The sequence below is a fragment of the Ictidomys tridecemlineatus genome, unplaced genomic scaffold (genome assembly GCF_052094955.1).
Source record: "Ictidomys tridecemlineatus isolate mIctTri1 unplaced genomic scaffold, mIctTri1.hap1 Scaffold_1005, whole genome shotgun sequence".
In the NCBI taxonomy this organism is placed as follows: domain Eukaryota; kingdom Metazoa; phylum Chordata; class Mammalia; order Rodentia; family Sciuridae; genus Ictidomys; species Ictidomys tridecemlineatus.
The window spans coordinates 125,901-148,983 of record NW_027520975.1 but is presented as its reverse complement, the minus strand read 5'-3'; the positions used below and the strand labels follow the sequence as shown (position 1 = coordinate 148,983).

The 23,083-nt window shown below is 34.4% G+C and overlaps 1 long non-coding RNA gene across 1 annotated transcript; it reads right to left on the bottom strand.

The window, feature by feature from the left end:
• Nucleotides 1–3,117: 3,117 nt before the first annotated feature.
• LOC144372401 (uncharacterized) lies at nt 3,118–18,128 on the bottom strand. Its single transcript, XR_013432425.1, has 4 exons — nt 18,056–18,128; nt 7,603–7,666; nt 7,229–7,335; nt 3,118–3,129 (listed from the first exon to the last, which is right to left on the bottom strand). It is a non-coding gene; the product is annotated as an uncharacterized LOC144372401 (long non-coding RNA).
• Nucleotides 18,129–23,083: the final 4,955 nt, after the last annotated feature.

The following is a 23,083-nucleotide window of genomic DNA, read 5'->3' as shown; positions in this document are numbered from 1 at the left end:
TGATTGCGATAATATCAAAGATAGAACCATGATAGTTGTAAATTGAGCCAATGCATTAAAAGGAAGATTTCTAAGTGAAGAATTAACATATCCAATTACATAGTGTAATATGAGAACAAGTCAACTACATTCATAAAATTCGAAGACTAACAAGGATAAGAAAGAAATCACTACACACAATCCAGTGTAAACTGTGCTATTCCAGCTAGATCATCTGCTCTCAGATCTAGAGCAAAGATCAGAAGAAATGTTCTTCCACATGGAACTGCTATGTAAATAAGAAATAGCTAACACTTGTGAGTATTTGTGTTGTGCCACATACTATCCTACTCCTCTCATCTAATCCTCACAACAATAGTTTAGTTCTATTTTTCAGAGGTGAAAAGTGAGGCATAGAAAAACAAATTATCCATAATCACACAGCAGTTTGGCTACAGAGTCCATGCTTTTAACCATCATGTCTCATTTTAATATTTTTATTTTAATTGTCCCTAAAGCCTTAAAAGGAACTGCAGGAGAACCTCCCCATCTCAAGCTTCTGCAAAGTTCCTTTTGCCATGTAAACATAACAGTCACAGGTTCCCAGGATTAGAATATAGACATTTTTGTGAGGCCACTATTTGTGCCTCATACTTTTAAATATGGAAAACTCTAAATTGCTACAGCTGTCCAAACCAAGTTTTCAATAACATCCCAGGGATGTTATTGAGCTGTCACTAAGAACTCCCAAGTAAGGGATTGATTAAAAAATACTAACATTTGAACTTTGTACACTGAGCAGTGCACATTCACAGGAATGGACAGAGACTGAGTAGCCCAGATAGCAATATGATAGGTCTTTAACACTCATATAGCAGTGAGCAGCAGGACTGTGTTCATTTGGTTAATTCCACTTTCAGTTTTTACTGCAAGACAAAGGAAGCCGTTGGTAGCTGGTGAGCCCCAAGTTGTACTGAACACAGAAAGCACGTCTTTTTCTGACTTATCTGCCCCCAACCACCTCTTATGCACCAACCAGAGTAAGCATGCTCTCACTGGTGTCAAAAAGAGTTGGATGGAATTACTGAATTCAGTGTGATTTTCTGTGAGAGGAAGATTCTAAGCCTAAACCTAAAGACAACTCTGATAAAATAATGACAATGATTTGGAAGGTTTGGAACCATTTTACCACACTACTGTAATAGGGGATACCAAAAAGTCCATCTTGTTGATGGAAACTGTTTATTAACAGGTGGTACTTGGGTAAAAACTCAAGTTGCTCTATTTCATTGTGCTTCATCTGTGGAAAACAATTTATGAAGGTAGCTATGGATCCCCCAAATGGCTGTTTGTTAAACATAGACAAGTTTGCTTAAGAATGTTTTAAAAACTGTGTAAAAACATCTGACCTAGCCAAGAATGTTACAGCCACTGCCACTGTGGAGAGGAAAGGGAATTGTGCAAGTAAGGCCTCTGCCTCTGCTGGGCACCCAACAGCACTGACACAGACCGAGCAATGAAACACCACTGTACCTGCAACAGGTACAGAAAAACAATGGGAGAACATCTGAAGCCCCTCACCTCCCCCCCGCCCATAACTTCTTTGTCCAAGAGGGTGCTGAGAAAAATGAAGGTCTAAGTATCAAGTAGGATGGCCTCACATTCAATAGTCTCTGTGTAGCCATAGAGATCATGGAGAATCAGACAATGAAAGGACCACCAACCCGAGGATGAGTCTGGAGTGACATGGATATGAAGGTCAGTGGGATCCTTAAGGCCCTGTCCTCACATGCAGAAGAGGAAGTCATTCTTTTCTTTCAACTTTTTATTTTTGCTTTTTAAAAATTTCTATTGTTTATATCTCATATCATACCATAAGGACAATTTCTAGTCCAAAATTGGAAATGGCATGACAGTCTTTGTTCCAAAATAGTACATTATTGTCTAGGTAAGAACATTAAAAGAGGAAAATTACCAAAGATTATATTTTTTTAAAACACTGATTTGAATTTGCTTTTTACATGATATTGTACAAATGTTTGTCACAGGCATTTACTTCAATAAGAGGTGAGTCAGTCTTCATTTTGCCTTGGTGCTTGGTGAATTAAATGTCATGAATAAGGAGTACAAAATTTGTTGTCCATACTTTTAGGACAGAGATGGACCTGATATCTAAAATGTAAACTAAGCATTATCATATGTGTGTGATTCTATATTTATGTCTTCTTTGTTTTAGATTTATCATACTTGCAATTAAATTCAGATGTTTGATACTACCAATTCAAAGTCTGTCACACACATTTTTTAAGTGCACATTTCTTTGTAATTTTAAAATCCAATAAAAAGGATATATATAAAATAATATTTTCTATTATTTTGGGATAATTTTAACATAATTTAAAATAATGGTATTGTCAAATCATTATTTGGTCATAACATTTTGTAAATGGCACAAAACATGAAATGGGTCTTAAAAATCTAGCAAGAGAATAATTTTGCAATTTGTACTGCACATCTGCAATTTGTACACGCATACAAATTGTGTGAAAATATGAAAACACATGCACAATTTCTTTTGGTTGGTAACTGATTAGTAGTTGAGGAACTGCTCCAACCTTTCAAGATAAAGAGTAAAATCATAAGAAGTTTATTCACTTTGAAATTATATTAAAAGTTTGATAAAAATCTTAGGGGTCATTAGCATTCAAACAATAATATTTCTAGGTCCGTCAAAAATTATACTTTATTAAAGTTGTTTGTATATAGGTTATATGAGTATATTCTTGTTTTTATTTTCTTTATTGACTGGTACTAGAAATATGTATTTTTCTGTGTTCAGAAATATGTGATTTGGATAATGGCTGAATTCTTAAGTGTCACCATCATATCTGGAAAAAAATAATAAATACTCTCACAAAACCTAAGATGAATCAGTGGGTATATGCTTCATACACAGATGCCATTTAGCATGCAAGGAAGAGTTACTACAGGTGTTGGGTTAAAAATTTGAGTGGCCAGAGGACTTTCAAAAAAAAGCAGGCCTGGGGCTGGGGATGTGGCTCAAGCGCTAGCGCGCTCGCCTGGCATGCCTGCGGCCCGGGTTCGATCCTCAGCACCACATACAAACAAAGATGTTGTGTCCGCCAATAACTGAAAAATAAATATTAAAATTCTCTCTCTCTCCTCTCTCACTCTCTCTTTTAAAAAAAAGAAAGAAAAAGCAGGCCAGATGTTGCTAAGAGCCTTGATGAAGAGCCTACTCAATAGACATTTCCTATGAACCAATTTCTGCAAAGCTCTGGAGAAAACCTTTTGACTTCAAGTGACAAGATTCATGGATTAAAAAACAAAACAAACAAAACAAAACAAACTGAGCCAGATATAGTGCTGCATGCCTGTAATCCCAACAACTTGGCAAGTTAAGGCAAGAGAGGCCAGCGTGGGCAACTTAGCAAAACCCTGTTTCAAAATAAAAAAATAAATCAAAGAGCTGGGGATGTAGCTAGGTGGTAGAGCATCCCTGACTTCAATCCCCAGTACTACAAACAAACATGTAGAAACAAATTATAAAAAAGAAATCTTTCAAAACTGCTTGAGAGTAATAGAATATTAACAAGCCTTAAAACTATTGAAAAACAGCTAGGAGAACTACCAGATAACATTGAATGGTATTTTTCTTTCCTTTCAATATAAGTACATGACTGGATGAGGGACTCTGGCTCTGACTGTTTGGCTCAGTCTGAGAATTTGAGACTTTGAGAGAAAGGATGTGCTCGGAGAGCCAGAGTCTATCTGCACACTTTGGTGGTATTTACTGTTTAACCCTAAATATATTCTGAAATTCTGTGAAATAAGGATGCCCTAATATTCATGGAACAGCAATGAATATTTTGTTGCAGTTTTCAACTTCCTATATGCATGGGTAAGAAAAAACCTGCACTTTAGCTGAAAATGAAATACATATTTGCTTAATCTCAATTTCAACTCAGAATTGAATATTTATGCAAGAAAGAAACAAGTACAGGTTTGATATTAAAGAAGTAAGATTCACTCTTCATTTTGAGTTTCAAAAAAACATTTTTGTACATATCTAAGACTATATAAAAGATGAATAACCAATACAAATCTAGAATAATGTTGAGATTGCTAGGCTTATGATTAGGTCACTCAGAAACGTTTTTTTAAATTTTGTCTAAAATTGTGACATGGCTATTTGTGCATGTGGTACTATGAAATGAATGTAGGGCTTCACACAGGTGAGGCAAGCACCCTACCACTGAGCTACATCCCTAGTTCTTTCTATTTTGAGACAAAGTCTCTCTAAGTTGCCCCCACTGGCCTCAAACTTGCAATCCTCCTGCCTCAATTTCTCAAGTAGCTAGGATTATAAGCATATAATCCTGGCCAGCTATTTTTTTAAAATTTTTATTACTTTGGTTTATCATTTAGAAGCTTTAATATTCAACATGATAAATAAATTTTCAGGTAATAAATAATAGGTTATAAATTTTTATCCTCTATTTAAATGAAATCTACTGAGATTACCTTAAGAAAATTAAACTACTATTTGGACTTAAGCCAGTTAGTGTTTAAAGCAGTACAAAAAAGTTACTGTCTTATGAGAATTGAAGGCTTTGAAAATGATAATAATGTCAAAGAAAGGTTCAACAATTTTTTATTCTTTTCAAGAAAGGTTGGATAAAAATCCATTTTTGATTTTAAATGGGAATAAACTACTCTTGATCATACCATATTCATATATTATACTTTATCTCATTAGCTTAACAGTAGTAGTGTTTACCATGTGTGTTTGTCAAAACTTATAAAGCTGTACATTAAAAAAGATGCCTTTTATATATGTAAGGGACACCTTAATAAATCTTTTTTTAAAAAGATCACAATAAGCTAGATGTTATAGCACAAGCCTGGAATCCAGGTGACTTGGGAGGCTGAGGCAGGAGGATCCCAAGTTTAAGACTAATCTCAGCAACTAAGTGAGGCCCTCAGCAACTAAGTGAAATCCTGTCTCAAAATAAAAAATAAAAAGGGCTGAGAATGTGGCTCACTGGTAAAGTACCCCTGTGTTAAATCCTCAGTACCAAAAAAAAAAAAAGTACAACAAACTTACAATTATATAAATTACATAAAATAAAGGTAATAAAAATGTTATAATTCTTAGAAGCACCCTGCCATGATAATGTAGACACAACAGCCTTATCACGAATGAAATCTGGGATGTCCACAGTATAACAATTTTTTTCCCATTCTACAATTAAGTTAAAGGTCAAATTGTCCTTCAATGACATTTTCAATTTTATAATGACACAGGCCCTGGAAAATATGATCAAAAATCAAATATAGCCAATTGAACTATATGTACTCTTTCTTACTTTGAGGAAAATAATTCATGGAATAGAAAGGTTTAGTTAGCTTTCTGTATCTATGAAATAAAATACCAAAATGCTATGTCAGAATAAAAAAATCTAATTACTTTGGGCTTAATCTTTCATAGCAAATAGACTTAATTTACAGAGTTTCTTTTCAACTCAGCAACCTGAACCCCATAAAGACCTGTCCATTTCATGACTTACATCATCTGCTTTAAGGATCTTGTTTGCTACAGAAGTATAACTAGTGAACAAATAACCAAACCCAGAAATTTATAGAACTGGAATCTATTTCAATTACAGCATGTGGTTTGAAAAGGAAATAAAAAATGCAGAAAAATTTTAGAAAATTTATTTACCTCATCATCTCAGCAATCTTGAATTTCCTACAAATATAACAAGTAAAATATAGCTCTTTATTCATAAAGACAAGCAGATTGGAAATAATTACCTTGTACCAAAGAAACACTAACAATAACATTTTATAGTGATTGTAATTTTTCTAATAATCTTATGGTGTAGGACTGTTAGCATCATTTATAGGTGATAATGAAAATACAGTAGCCACCACTACCCCAGCAAATGAAAAGTATAATGCCAAATGATTTGTATGTGGTGCCTAATTTTTATTGTAACCCTATGAATTAGACATTGTCAACATCTCCTTTTATAAAGAATTAAGTACAGTCACTTAACTACTGATTGGCAGATGTTAGACTCAAAAGCGCAGGTATGTTATTGGTCTAAGCCTATACTGTTTATATTTCAAACGTCTTCTACCAAAGAGTATTTAAATTACTGGAATATGACTTTAATAATGAAGTTTTCTGGATGATATGTATATTATATTTAATTATACCATAAAGCATAGAGTCTTTTAAAAAAATGCATCACAATAGTATAGTGCTATTTCTACACTTCCAAAAATGAACTAATTCATCAGAAGTAAAAACTGTGCACTGTAAAAGAACAGAAGAAAGTATAGAAGTAGAAGAGGCAAATAATTTACTCAGGGTGCTTGACTAGGGTATTTTACAACCTTGTCAAGATCTTCCAAAAATAAAAAGGACTTGTTATGTATTCTTTATTTCCCTGTTAAGGGCAACTGTTTAGTATCTATTCCTCCAGGTCCAGGTTTCACAATCATATATGATTATTTAAAGAACAGCTAGATATATAAAGAAAAAAATTAACATAGCAAACAGTTACTCTAGAAAGCCTACTTACAATGTTGGTCTATGGCTAGCATCTGGGAACCTGGATTTCAGCAGGATTCCCATCATGCCCTGTTAAGAAGATCACTGTGCCTAAACCGTCCATGCAAACAATATGGTTTGTGCTGAACACTTGCTTTCTTCCTGGAGTCTGTAGTTTTGGTTCATGCTAACCCCAATAAGTGTCTTGTGCACTGAATCTCTACAGTGCTTCCCCAATAGACAATATTTTTTCATTTCACAGGTGTGAAAGAATGTTGAGAGAATCAAATACATATTTGACTCTGCTGGGAGAGGACTCTTAGAAGTTTGGTTTCCTCTGGAATTTGCCTGTGTGCCTTTACCCTTTGCTGATTTTGTTCTTGTGTTTTCTTGTTGTAATGACTCAGAATACAACTGTGAGTACAGCTATATGCTGAGTCCTGTGGGTCTTCCTAGCCAATCACTAAACATGGGATGTTTTGAGGATCCCTGACACAAATAGTAAGATACTTTCACAATAAACCGATAGCTACCGCTAACAGAATGGCCATGATAATTTGCTTAAGATTGGCAAACCTGGAGATGTTTTACCCGCCACTAACAAGTACAAAAGTAAGTTCCAAACACCTGACCTTGAATTATATAATGTACATTTTTTGTACCCACCAGGCACTCTAGCAGGAAAAGAATTAGGAGACCCTGCTCCAGCACCACCTTCTTCTTCATCTTCTTCAAATTCCAAATGCTCTTCCTCACCAGGGGCTAAAATTCTCCTATATAAAAAAGGACAGAAAAGTTAGTGAGCTACTCCACTTAATACACCAGCTAACCCTCATAGCCACTAACTTCCCAGATAAGATGCTGATTATTAGGTTGATGTTGATATAAATGTCAATGTCAATCATCTCATTGCTACCAATGGTAACAGTCATATCACCAATACCAAATTTGATAGGGAAAAAAATACAGAAATATTTGAAAAATAGGCATAAAGTAGATAATAAAATCAGAAGACAAAATATGGATGCTTATTTATTTACCTTAATGGGCTAGGCTGAACATCAAATGGAAATTCTTTATTATATGTGAGAATATTTTTTAGGACTAGAATAAAGACATAGACAAACATTAGTCTTATATCTTAGTCTTACATGTTATGTAAGTCTTATATATTAGTTAGTCTTATATTTTATATCTTAAATTGATACTTTTAATCGTATTTTATAGTGTATTAAGCACACATTAATATATGTATTTTAAATTCCGAGCTTCACTATCATTTTAAGACTCTGCAATTGACTACTGAGTGTCTTAGCAAAATAAAAATGTCCATAGTGGACTGCAGGTACCAGTATTTTCAGAGTACTGTAAGATCTCCAAGGAAAGTCTCAGAGCCCTCATAGAAAATGAACCATAAAATAGTTCTCCAATGTACAAGGTCCTAGGTGATATGGGGTACCAGTGAAAGAGAATACCACTTCTCCTGAAGTATTTTAATTAAAAGATTGATACTGAAGATGACTAATTAAAGAGAAATAGATAATCACATCTTATTCTTTATCCTAAATAGATTTCCCTCAATACTTATCACACTGGTAAAGTTTGTAGCAACAAGGTTATAATTCCAATATTCCTTTTATGATGAAATTTAGTGTATATGTGTGCACACATATATACATGCATATGTATATATGTGTTTGTTTATATATATATATATATATATATATATATATATATATATATATATATTTACACGTGTGTACACACACATACACATACACACACACACACACAGCAGACTTTCTCCTCAGGGAAGTCATCAAACAACATAATGCTATCACCTCTTGTGTCCTGGTTGATTACTTTCTGGCATGTAAGCCTACAGGCAGATGTTCTACAATTCTATCTGTATCTGGAAAAGTATTTTATGAAATTTATTGTTTCATTTCCCAATTTATGGGTTCCTAGTGACTACCTGCAATTATTTCAAGGTGAATATTTAGCATTATTAATTGGGCAACACATGGTTTTTACTCTAATTACTCAGACTTTAATTTTGGAGTCTTGCAGATTTCAGTTAAAAGGAGTATGGCATATTGGGTTCCTAAATAAGGAAATTCAAAAAGAACAGGTTGTAATTACATAACTTATTCCAATAGGAGTCAATCATACAGTGAGAAAGAAGTTGGAAACTTGTACCCAGATTCTCATTACTCACTCTTATTCTCTCTCCCTTTAGCTCTTCTTCATTCTTTATCTCTTTCTTCTTCTCAACAAATGCATACCGAGTACTCACAATGTTCCAATCACTGTTTTAGGTGCTAAAGATAAACAGTAATCAAGAACTCATATTTGGACCTTAGACCTTACTAAGGAAAAGTATACAATAAATATGCCAACAAATAAACAAGATAATGTAAGATGTGATTAGTGGTATGAAGGATACAAGCAGGATGCTGTGTAAAAGCAGAGAGAACCTGGTAGAGTAGCTAAGGTAGACAGGGTGCCTTTCAAAACTAAACTGTAAGAAGACATTTGAGCCAAGACCTGAGATGAGAGGAATCATCCATAAGTGGCTCTAGCATAAGGCTTCCCAGGTATTAAAGAACAGGCTGGAGCAACAACAAAGGTTCCAAGTAGGAAACAGTTTGCCTTATTCAAGGCACAGAAAGGACTGTGGGAACTTAAGTCTGACAAGCAAAGGGGAAGCAGCAGGAGATCAAAGTAGAAGGTTTAAACCAAAACCCAGCCCTACAATTACAACAATAACTTGAACATTTACATAAATACTCTAATCTCCCCAGTTCTAAAATGAGAATGCTACTTCCTTTACAGGCTATTGAGAGAATTACAGCCTAAATAAATGTATACAAAATGGCAAGGGAAAATCTAAAATGGACATTCACTCTCTCCATGACCTTTTTGATCTAGTTGACTAGAATCCTAATATTTCTTATCTCACTAAGAATTACTGTTTATTTTTTAATACAAGAACATCTTTTCTATACTTCTGCATGATCATTGTTACTAAACTATTAAATCAACTCAATATTAATAAGTAATATTAATAAATATTGATCAATTACACAACAATGGAATAGATACCAAGAATGGGGAGCAGGTAACAAAAAGATCATGTCTTACTCATACCAGAAACAAACCCACAGAAATGATCATATTGTAATAAGAGTTTAATGAAATGAGCAAAAAAATCAACCATTAAAAATGTATATAACAATAATCTTTAAAAGCTGATCCTGTTATGGTGGCATGTGTCTGTAATCCCAGGTACCAAAAGCCTGAGTCAGGAGGACTAGAATTTCATCTGCCTAAGCAATGTAGGGAGACCCTGTCTCAAAATAAAAATAAAACAATAAAAGGGCTGGGGTTGTAGTTCAGTGGTAGAGTGCTTGCCTTGCACATGTGGCAATGGGTTCAATCCTTAGCACTACATGAAATGAATAAATAAAATAAAGGTATTGTGTCCATCTACAACTAAAAATGTTTTAAAAAATAAAAATAAAAAGGACTGGAAATATAGCTCAGTGGTAGAGCACCCCTGGGTTCAATCCCTAGTACGTCAAAAACAAACAAAAAAGTTGAAAAATATCTTGGTTATTAAGAATATCTTGGCTGAGTGTGGTAGTGCACACCTGTAATCCCAGAGGCTTAGGAGGATTAAGAATTCAAAGCCAGCCTCAGCAAAAGTGAGGCATAAGCAACTCAGTGAGACCCTGTCTCTAAATAAAATACAAAATAAGGCTGGGGATGTGGCTCAGTGGTTATCTTGCATTTGTATTGTAACAGAATAATTAAATAGTATTTTCATTTCTTTGGTATCAAAGCTCTGAAGAGGAAGTATTTGCTTTAGAATAATAGCTTTGTTATATTATTTTTACAAGTTAAAGTACTATGAAACATTTAATTTATGTGAATAGCTTTAGAACAAATTTAAATAGCTTTAAAACAAATTCTGTTTTACTTTCTATAACTGTATTATAGGTTTACATTTTCAACAACTATGGAATAACAGATTCTATTGTTCTTTTAAAATAGCTTAAACTTTACATAGAGTTTTCTTTCTACCAATACTAGCAATGATGTCTTAGGAGGATCTCAAGAGGAGCTTGAATTTTACAAAAGACATTATCATAAGTATGAAGCATGTCATGGGTTGGAGATTCATTGGCTGATTTGGTAGGACTTACACACTTTGGATCACTACATGGTAGACATCTGATGCTACTCCACCATGGAAAATTCAGCACTCCAAGCCTTTCTCTTGGAGCACAGACCTACCAACCTCCTGAAGCTAACCCTCAAAAGATGACACACAGGCAAATATCAAAATGCATTTTGCTTTTGGTGACTGACGTGTTTCATTTTTGTGGTAGGAAAATGGGCAGCTGCCTCAATTTTGAAATGTTATTTTTTAAATTATAGGAAAAGATTCCTTCAAAACATTCAAATCTATTTAACTCAACACAATCTTGCCAAGTTCATACTACACTTAAAGCATTCAATAGGCTCTGGGGTGGGGGAAGAGTTCATTCAAATCTCTTTGAGGACTAAAACAAATACAAGTGAAAATAACACATGTGAGAATCTGACAATGGATAGTTAAAATGATTCTATACAGGAGAGGAGGCAGAGTTTATTTATGCCTCTATAGAGACAGCAGAGAAAGCTTTCAGGGAGAGGTGGGATTTCTGTGAAGCCTTGAAGGGTGGCTTAACAGAAGGGAATTTTGCAGGGTGGTGGTGGGGAGATATGCTTGAGTAAGCAGCAGTACATTACTGCAATTAACATAAGAAAAATGGCTCAGACTTTCACAATCATAGTTTTAGTATTTTCAGCAGAATTTAAAAGATTTCAAAATGTTCAAGTAAAGAATACATCAGCCTAATAAACCAGCCAAGAGCTAGTGATGTAGCTCACTGGTAGAGCATTTGCCTTATATGGGAAATGCCCTGGGTTCGATCCCCAGAACCACACACACGCATTAAATTTTCAAAAAAAACTTTTTTTAAAAGAAAGGAAACCAGTTAAGTTCAACATATTAAAAGTTAGAATTCACTATTTTCCTTAGAAGAGGCTTAACATTTTAAAAAGAAAGCTTGAATAAGTATACTTAATCTGAAATATTACTAAATACCAATTTGTAGAAAATATTTAATTCCAACTCAATAATTAACTCACAACAAGTGCCCTGCTTGGATAAATTCCAAATTACAGAGTCTACCCTACTGAAATACAGAATACTCACTTATGTTTCTTTGAGAAGCAACAGCAAATTAAAATCATCTAAAAAGATAACTATCAAGAAGGGAAAAGTACAAATGAAAAACATTATATAAAGTATAATAAAGTGAATCTCCAAAATACTCTTTCCATTTCTATTCCAAATCTTTTTTAAAAAGCCAAAAAATTAATAGATTTTAACCTGATCTTCGACTAATACATGGGTCAATAATTTCTTAGGAATTTGAACTGGAGAGCTGTACTTAGGAATGATGTAGTACAGCACCACTACAGGTATTACTAACAGCATAGTGAAAGAACCAATCCAGGTGACCCTAAAACTCATTGCTGGGATTTACAAGCTAGTGTCGGTGTTGTCCTTAGCAGAATGTTACTGAGAGGATTCGAGTGCTTAGCATATAGATGCTATTCTAAAAAAAAAAAAAGGCAATTAATGAAAGATCTTGTGAGGCAATAGAAGTACTTGAGTATGCTCAGAGGAAGAGAAGAGATAATAAATATATGAAATAAACATCCACAGTCTTTACGGCCACTCTGTGTATCTATAAGATTCTTAAATTTTGTTTGGAAACAAACAACTAATAGGAAATAGTGACTGAATAAGAAGCCAAAATCCTAATAATTTTTATCATAAAAAACTGAGGGCTGGTGACATAGTTTATGGTAAAGAACTTGTCTAACATGCCCAAAGCCCTTGGTTCAATCCCCAGCATCATCATCATCTCTCTCTGTCTCTCTCTCTCTCTCTCTCTCTCTCTCTCTCTCTCTCTCACACACACACACACACACACACACACACAAACACACACACTCACACACAAACATAATTTTCAGTAGAACCACCGTATAAACAACTGTTGCAATCTTTTATTTAAAGCCATCAATGTGTTTTTCTCAAAATAATCTTATATGTAGTCAGTCATAAAAGATCATATATCATATGAGTCCATTTAAATAAAATGTCTACAATAGGACAATTTATAGACAGAAATCAAACTAATGGTTTCCTAGGGCTGGGAATTGGAAGGGATTTTAGGGGGATGGCAAGAAGTGAATGACTGCTCATGGGAATAGAGTTTCTTCTTGTGGTGATGAAAATGTCCTAAAATTGATTGTGGTGATGTCTGCATAATTCTTCCAATTTACTAAAAAAATTGAATGATATGTTAAATTGGTGAATTGTGCTTTATATAAATTATATCTCAATCTTATACAAAGTATTTATTAATGCTTTTGAAAAATAAAGTTTTAGGTACAAAAAACCCCTAAAATTTGTGAGAAATATCACATTGATTAGTATCCTTATATACATTGGATATAGGCATAAGAACTATTTCTGAATATAAGTTGTGTCTCTTATAACATCTCCAACTCTTATGATCTAGGGCTGGAGATGTAGCTCAGTGGTAAAACGCTTGCCTAGCATGTGTGAGGTCATGGGTTTGATCCTCAGAACCACAAAGAAAACAAAACTTTATGATCTGGATTACATAAAGAAACCAAAACTATTAAAATTACAGAGTTCATCAGAATTCTTGCCATATTCAGAAGGATGGTGTCCTGAAGAAATGAAATATGATCATCTAAAACTGTGGAAAAGCCACCAGAATCACAACAAATCTTCTATGCATTCCTTTGTTGTTGTCTGTTGTTGTTGTTAACTTCTCTTTTCCAACCCAAACAACAGAAAATCAGATCCCCTTCAGTATACTCTGAGAATCCTTTTTCTATCCTGGATCTGCAATACAATCACATTTCAGCTATCTCAATAATATATGTCTTTGTTAGAATTGCTATAATGAATTAGATATTGGCAGTTTGTGGAATTTATAGGAACATTCTATTTAGTTCTTTTTTGGCAGGGGGTACTGGGATTAAACTCAGGGGCACTTGACCACTGAGCCACATCCCCAGCCCTATTTTGTATTTTATTTAGAGACAGGGTCTCACTTAGTTGCTTAGTGCCTTGCTTTGCTACGGTTGGCTTTGAATTTGATATCCTTCTGCCTCAGCCTCCCGAGCGGCTGTGATTACAGGCATGCGCCACTGTGCAAGGCTCTCTTTAGTTCTTAAATTAATATTTTATCTCTTACTCAAAACATGTTTACATTAAAAGGATTGCACTAGTGTGAACTGAGATACACTGACAAATGTTCTGAGATTTAGGCCCTGCTCAGTTACTGGAGATTGAAGTGAAACAGGACAAACAAATCATTTCATTTCTTTCCTCAATAGAGAATGTGATCACAAGTCTGAGACTCCTTTCTGTTTGAAAATGCTTTGATTTTATGATTCCCCACTTAAAAATCTTACTTAGTTGTATAAATAAAATCTACTATTCCCTAGTCACATAAATGCACTGAGATGTGCAATCTTATCTCAATAAAAAAAGAGTACAGGAGCTGGGTTATAGTTCAGTTGGCAGAGCATTTGCCTTGCATGTGTGAGGTACTGGATTCGATCCTCAACACCACATAAAAACAAATAAATAAAATAAAGGTATTGTATCTGTCTACAACTAAAAAAGGTTTTTTAAAAAGGCTACTTTAACTTACATTCATTCAGTTATTCACACTGTGCCTTTGCCCATACTGCAGACAGTTCTAAGAGAGCAATCATTTGAAACAGCAGAAAGGCTTTATTTGGGAATATCCTAACCAACAAGATAACTGAAGGAATTGTTTCCTTTTTAAAATTTTGAAGAAGGGAAAAAAATGGAGTCAACAAAAAAACACTTTGTAATGCATTCCCAACATTCAGACTGTAGTTTTCAATAACATGTAATGTGAATGGGCATTAATGACTGTAACCTTATATTCTCTACTGGACTCTACTGAAAATGTTTATCAAAATAATTATAATCTTATTAAAGCCATTAAGACAAATTAAAGGTTAATTTGGATATTTAGATGAAGTACAACATATATATTCTATAATAAAGATTAAATCCAAATGGTAATTAAAAATACAAATATTGTAGGAATTTTAAAAGCACCAAAAAATAAGAGAAATAAATCCAATTACTTTCTGTGCTAAACAATCTTAATATTCACAACAGATAAAACTCTCTTCCTAAAAAAATATCACTAAAAAATATAAAACAAAACTTACTTGGTTCTAGCTTCTTCAGGTCCTCCAGTTTAAATTCTTCCTGGGACTGTGTGGACTAAATTTAAAATATGCATATTATATCTTTTCATTACAAAGATTTCACTGCACCCTATGTCTTTTAAATGGCAAGAATAAAATATTTAAAATAAATATATTTCTTGTTTTAAAGGTAGAAAATGAAAAGTTCCAAACTGATTTTTGGAATATTCAAGCTAATAGAAACAGAAAAAATTAGAATCATATCTTTTATTTCTACCGTTTACAAAGTATGAACTAAATCATTTAAGTGTGAGTTCAACTGATCAATTCCAATTGTTATAAAACCCTTCTGAGATAATATTGCTTTGGGCATGAATGTCTAATATCTTATCAGAACAATTTAGAATAATTCATTTAAAAAATCCATTTATCTGTAAAGCTGCACTTTGCAATTCCAAGCATGTTGCAATTTTGCCTATGGTTTTCTGTAGGAAAAAAAATGCTATAAATCCCAAGATAATTTTAACTGTCAGTTACTAAAATCAAGAATTTTTATTTATAAGAGATCTATAGGGACTGGGATTTTAGCTCAGTGGTTGAACACTTGCCTCACATGTGTGAGGCACTGGGCTCGATCCTCAGTACCACATAAAAAAAATAAATAAAACAAAGATATAGTGTCCATCTACAATTTAAAAAATTTACAAAAGAGATCTATACTTCTTTAAATAAATTATTATTCCTTTTCTAGCACCTTGCAGGTTTTAGAGAAGAGAATCAGAAGACAAAGGGCTGAGAAGTGGGAGAGAGATGAGTATATATTCTCTTCTAAACTAATATGCCACAACCAATTCTAAATCAAGTTTGGTTTGGTGATAGGTCTAGATATGATTTAATTATATATAATTTAATTATATATTATTTTAATTATATATAATTTAATTATATATAATTTAATTAGATATGGTCTGCAGTTACACCTGGCAGCCAGAAATGCCTCCTGGGCAGGTATTGTAAATAATATGTTCCTCAGAAATCAGGCTTCCAGGAAAGGAGGAGGTACAGACCACTTCACAGGTAGAGGTCACTGGAGTTTTAGGAAGGAAAGACCTTTTAAAGTCACTTAAGAGTTCTCTAATCTCTCATTTCTTATATAAGGAAAACCAGGCCCAGAGCCAAAGCCAGGATGCAAGACTTAAGTCTTCTGACTCTAGGTCTCAGCTCTCTCCCCTAGGTCCTGCAGCCTCCTGGATCTTTTGGAGTACAAGATCTGGGGGTCTTTATAACCAAAGACAAGCTGGACAGCTATAAATTAAAGAATCAATAGAATTCTCAACAACAACTCTAGTCTCAGAATAATAAAGAAAATGAAGAAAAAGTTAATTTTTTCCTCATCACTTAACAAGGTTCATTTTTTGATATTAACCTGTTTGTTTTGTAATTTTAAAATGTTTTAGGAGGTCAAAAGACTTTAATCTCAGGCCATGTGGCTCACAGGTTCTACTCCTGAGCAACAAATGCTGGAGAAATCTAACTAATTGAAGGCAAATAGGTGACTAAAATATGGGATCATTAAAACTTTTTTACATTTTTTATTGTCTTCATATTCATAACATACTTCATTAACTATTAATTTATGTACCTGGATATCTAAGATTCTATTCATCAAGATTTAGATATTTTAAGTCTTAATTCAATGATGCCAGCTGATCACTTCCTAATCAGTTCCTAGATAGATTTCACAAATCTTACAGAAGTGGGATAGTGTATAGTCTTTGTTCCTTTCCTTAAGCATATCAGCTATTTCCTTTGTGATAATTATTTTCCAGGACTAACATCCTAAGTCTCTTAAATCTATTGTGGATATTAGCACTTACTAAGGAAAGACGAAAAACACCCTTTCAAATTGTAGTAACATAATTTTTTAAGTAGATTTTAAATATTTTAAAAATACAAATATATTTGGGCAAGAAATACGGCTAACCCTCTGGGGGCTTTTTCTCCCCAAACTCCTGGAACTAAGAATCAATAAACACAGGCCTATGGATTAAAAACTTGCTTAAGTTTAATTAAAAAGTTATGCAAAAAATTACTCCCATTTCCCCTTGTGCAAAAAAAGAAAAGTATTAATAAGACTGAATTAGGTCACCAGGGTTTTCACACTGCCTTTTCTTAAGAGATGAGGAAAAGGGGGATAGTAGAGGATAGGAAAGGTAGCAGAATACAACAGTTACTAATAGGGCATTATGTAAAATTGTGGCTGTGTAACCAATGTGATTCTGCAATCTGTATTTGGGGTAAAAATGGGAGTTCATAACCCACTTGAATCTAATGTATGAAATATGAAATGTCAAGAGCTTTGTAATGTTTTGAACAACCAATAATAAATAAATAAATAAATAAAAATAAAATAAAATTTATTCAAAAACAAGAGATGAAGAAAAGACTAACACATACTTTTCACTATCTACAAGATTAAAAATTGACTTAACACTACTTACTCTGAGCCAGGAGAAAATGGGTGTTGTTTCTTCCCATTTCTTCTCTTCTTTTAGAATAAGTTACTTTAAAGTATCCCCTTTTACATAATCTCTATCAGGGAATCAACTTGACATACAAAAATTTTAATTCAAGGAAGAAAGAACAGTAGTGAAACATTTTGCAATCTTATATGTTTATTTAGCTGACAGGTCTGTATGCCAAGTTCTTGACTTGACGTAATTTTTTTTCCATTTGTTTTTTGGTTTGGGGGGTTTTGTGTGTTTTCTTTTTTGCTTTGAGAGGTGATACATAAAGAGTTATGAAAATTCAGAGTTAAGCATTGAGGTGGAATGCACTTATTCCCAATCCTTCTGTTTTTCCAAGTGACTCGGAACAAACTCCAGTCTTTGGGTTACCCATGCTTTTCAACTAAAGTGTGGATGACTTCCGTTAGAGTTAAATAAGGCCTAAATAGTTAAGAAATTCATTAAGTGATAAGTTATATATCAGTATAAATGTTCACTTAATGTTAGGCAAAGCATGATCAATCTGATTTTTTTTTTACTTAAATATAACAGTTTTTTGTTTATTTTTCTGCTTAATGGACTCAAGAGCAATTTCATTTGGAATTGAATATATCTAGATATTATTTGATGGTACCTTTTGCTCTTCTGTGAATTCAGAATTGTTGTGTTGAGCTTGGGCCTCTTTTTGTAGATGTCTTGCTAATCTGTAAGAAAACATTTTTTTTTAAGGACTGAAAGCAAACTATCTCAACTGCAACAAAGTAAAACAAATTAAATCTCTTAAAAACAATAAAGTACATAATACTTCGTTCTGTTTTTGAAGTAATTCCACATTTTCAAGGCAAATCTACATTACCCTGAGAATCAAACTTTTACAAAAAAAAGTTTGTACAAAATAATGATGCAATAAGATACTTTTCATACCATTTCACTGGGACAAATTTCAGAATCTTAAAGCTGAAAAGAATCTCAAAAAGCACATAATTCAACTTTCTTTATTATGCACTAATTTTTTCTATAAACAACCAATAAATAGTTTTCTAGATTCTACTTTAACACTTCCAGTGAGCACCGATAAGAGTATCAACCATAGATACGTTATCATTCTATCATAATTAATTTCCCAATAAGATTTGCCCAAATCCAAATTACAGCCATGACAATAACTCCATCAAAATGTGCTTTTGAAACATTTTTAATGGAAAATAAAGAAAAGCCGTCCACCAATCAAAAACAGAAAATACTGCTTGCCCAGTTATCATCATATCTAAAAATGGCAGGTAGGCCTTGAGTGAGTTTTCCAGGATGAATTTATGATGCTAGTCCAAGCTCAACAGTGAAGATCCAAAGCTATTTCTGAGACAGTAAAAGGCAAAAATTTACTCTTATGAAGAAAGAGGGGGAAAAAAGACCAATTTTAGACACAGTATTTGATTAGACATGTTTCTAAACAAGATATAAAAATGGCCAATAAACACATGAAAAGATATTCAGTATCATTAGACATCAGGGAAATGCATATCAGAATCATAAAATAATTACTTAGCACCCATGCAGATGGATATAATTAAAAAAAAAAGAGATGAAGAAAATAATAGGCGTAGGGAGAGTACGGAAAAAACTGGAACCCTCATGCATTGCTGATGGGAATGTAAATTGGTGCCAGCCGTTGTGGAAAAGTTTAATATAGTTAAATACAGAGGAACTGTATGCTGCATCAACTCCTAGATGGATATATCCAAAAAACTAAAAATAAATGTTCGCACAAAGCACATGTACACAAATGTTTATAGCAGCATTATTTGTAATAATCAAAAAGTCATACAACCAAATTGTCCATCAATTAATGGATGAACAAAACGTGGTACATATATTCAGTAGAATATTATTCGGTCATAAAGAGGAATGAAACTCAGATAATATGCTAGCTACAGTATGAATGAACTTCAAAAAGATTATGCTATATAAAAGAAGTCAGATGTAAATGGTCATGTTATATGATTCCATTTACATGAAATGTCCAGGAAAGGTAAATTCATAGAGAAAGAAAGCAGATGAGTGGTTGCCAGGATATGGAGAAATTTAGAATGATTGACACCAGGTATGAATTTTCTTCTGGGAGTAGGAGAAATTTTTAGGAATTACAATAGTGATGGTTATAACACACTGTGAATACATTAAAGACCACTTCACTGTACACATTAAAATAGTGAGTTTTATGGTATATGCTAAAAAAATGCAAGAAAAAAGCTAGCAAAAGATTTTGAAAATAAGATTGCTATTTTGGTTGAGGTATAGGAGTAGGAATGGCAGCAAGTGCTAGCTAGAAAAAGGCAATTAAAAAAGAGAGTTCATCACAGTTCCAAAAAACAAGTACTAGATAAGAGTTCTACTCTATGCAATCATATCCTTAAAGATCAAGTAGTATTCTCAATGGTCTCTATCCTCTTTATGAAAAGTCTGCATCCTTTATCATTAAGCAATAAATTCTTACAAGAAATCTTAACATTTGCTAAGATAGCTCCACCATGTTACTTAGTCAAATTTTCATCCATTTACTTACTTGCTTCCAAAGCTGGAAACCACACAATATATTTTCCTAAAATGTCATTCACTTACTCACAGTCTCACAGTTTTATGAATTCTTATGCAGGATAAGGTACAAATAAATATGGCCCATTTTCCTTTTTCTGGATTTGCTTTCTTTTTTTTAAACTCTTGCTGACCTATGTGGACTCTTAAAGGAATTCATGGTCTATACACCCTTAGCAATGTCAACTATACATCCCTGAGTTCAGGGAAGTTATAGTGTAATAGTTTCTTTATTTGAATATTTCTACATATAATTTGCTTAGTGTGGCTATCAACCTAAGCAGGATTCTTTTTTTTCTTTAAATAGTTTTGTTTTGTTATTTTTTTAGTTGTAGTTGGAACCAATACCTTTTATTTTATGTATTTATTTTATGTGGTGCTGAGGATGGAACCCAGTGCCTTGCACATGCTAGGCAAGTACTCTACCAATAAGCCCAAGCTCCAGCCCCAGCCCCTAAGCAGGATTCTTGTCAGGAAAAAAAAGCATAGCTTTCAACTCCTGTTTAAATACTAATAATCAGGGCTGGGGTTGTGGCTCAGTGGTAGAGTGCTCGCCTAGCATGCACAAGGCACTGGGTTCGATCCTCAGCACCACATAAATGTAAAGAACACCTACAACTCAATAGGTAAGAGATAATTCAATTTAAAAAATAGGTAAAAGATTTGAACAGACATTTCACAAACAAGATTTACAGAGGGAAAAATAAGCATATGAAAAGACATTCAACATTATTAGACATTAGAAAAATGTAAATTAAACCTATAGTTAAGTATACTGATAATAGCTACAATCAAAAAAATAATAATAAATGCTGCTATACAGAGAAACAGAAAACCCCTTCATACTGCTGGTAGAGATATAAAATGGTACACCGAATTTGGAAAATTTGACAGCTACTGTAAAAAGTTACAAACTGAACATACGACTCAGCAATTCTACTTATAGGTATTTATTCAAGAGAAATGAAGAATGTGTCCACATAAAATATTGACATAAATGTTCAATGCAGTTTTATTGATAATAACCAAAATTCAAATGTCAACCAACTAATGAGTGAATAGGCACATAAAACATGAGACAGCCATACAATGTAATACTGTAAATTCACCAATAAAAAGGAATAAAATCATAATACATGCTAACCCTAACCCTAACCCTAACCCCCAACACTAACCCAAAACCCTAAACCCTAACCCTAACCCAACCCTAACCCTAACACCAACCCCTAACCCTAAACTCTAAACCCTACCCTCACCCTAATCCTAACCCTAAACCCCAAACCCTAACCCCAACCCCAACCCTAAACCTTAACCCCCTAACCCTAACCCCCTAACCCTAACCACCCTAACCCCAACCCCAACTCTAACCCTAACCCTAACAACCCTAACCCTAACAACCCTCACCCTAACAACCCTAACCCTAACCCTAACAACCCTAACCCTAACTACCCTAACCCTAACCCTAACAACCCTAACCCTAACTACCCTAACCCTAACCCTAACCCTAACCCAACCTAACCCTAACCCTAAATGCCTATTCTGTCTCTAGAAGCAGGTTTCTGCTCTCAAGGTTCTTGAGACAAGATTTACTTATATAATTAACCAGAGAAGAAAATAAGGCTATGTATAATGAAATGCTGAATTAGCTAAATGAACACAAATGAAGTAAATTCAGAGTTAGGACAGGATCCAGGCTTGAAAAAAATTGGCTATTTGCAGAGATAGAATGTGGATAAATAGGTACCTTAAGATAAACAATAAAGCTGGGCCTGGTGGTATACACCTGTAATCCTAGTAGCTTGGGAGGCTGAATCAGGAGGATCATGAGTTCAAAGTCAGCCTCAGCAAAAGCAAGGTGCTAAGCAACTCAGTGAGACCCTATCTCTAAATAAAATATAAAAAAGGATGGGGATGTGGCTTAGTGGTTGAGTGCCCCTGAGTTCAATCCCTGGTACCATCTCCCCCACAAAAAAAAAAGATAAATAAGAAAGTTTTCAAACCCTGCTCTACAGGAATCCTCAGGATCTTGTGAAGGGCAGGGCTACTATGTAAAAGTGGAGAAAGGACACTGCCCCTGCTCCTACCCTGGACTTCAATCAAAAAAGCTCTACTTTTTCTTGAAGTCTGATACTGGGGCTGGGGATGTGGTTCAGTGGCAGCAAGCAAGCCCTGGGTTCATCCCCTGCACCACCAAAAATAAAATAAACAAATAAATAAATAGCGTGACAAGCTCCTTAATTTACAAATGCATTTTTTTTAAAATCCATAGAGAAATGTCTCAAAGCTATGCAACTAATTAATGATACAGAACCCAGGTCTGAGGAGGGGCTTGAGGGGTCCTCTGGGCAGGGGCATTGAAGTCACACTTCTGTCCCCCTCTGGACTGCCATAGCCTTAATAACTGGCTTTTTCAAAGGGTCTTTGATGACAAGAGCCCTCTGCTACCCACACCCCCACAGGAGTCTTTCTTTTCCCTTCACCAGATTGGAAACTACAATGGTAGGTGCGATGGCTGGAGAAGGTGCTCAGAACCCAGAATAAGATTAGCTCACAGTCACTGACATCTCAGGGGCCCTGCAGACACAGAGGGGTGGTCCTGTGCATATGTATACAGGTCCTGTGTTGTTGACCGGTGACTGTTGGCCGGTGACGAGTCCTTGCTTCCCTGATGTTGAAGAATAACACCAAAGAAGCACGCCGAGGCAAGGTCAGAGTAGAAATTAGAAGTTTATTAAAGGACAGCAGAAAAGACTTCTCCCAGAGGAAGAAGGGGACTGAAGAGGTGGAATCTGTGGAAGTGCGGTTGTCTCCCCTTTTTATAGTTTTGGTGATGGAATGTAGGTTGGAGGGCCCAAGGGGTGGGACACAGGTGGGCCAAAGAAGTAATCTGATAAGGAAGGACTTCATTATCACTTCTTTGGGATGGACTTTGGCATAGGGCCTTTTTGGGACTTCATTAACATTCCATGAATTGTCCTGTGTTTTCCCTGAGTCATTCCCAGCATGGCCTCCATTTTGGATTTCACTCGATATTAGACCCAATTTACCTAACTACACTGACTACCTAACT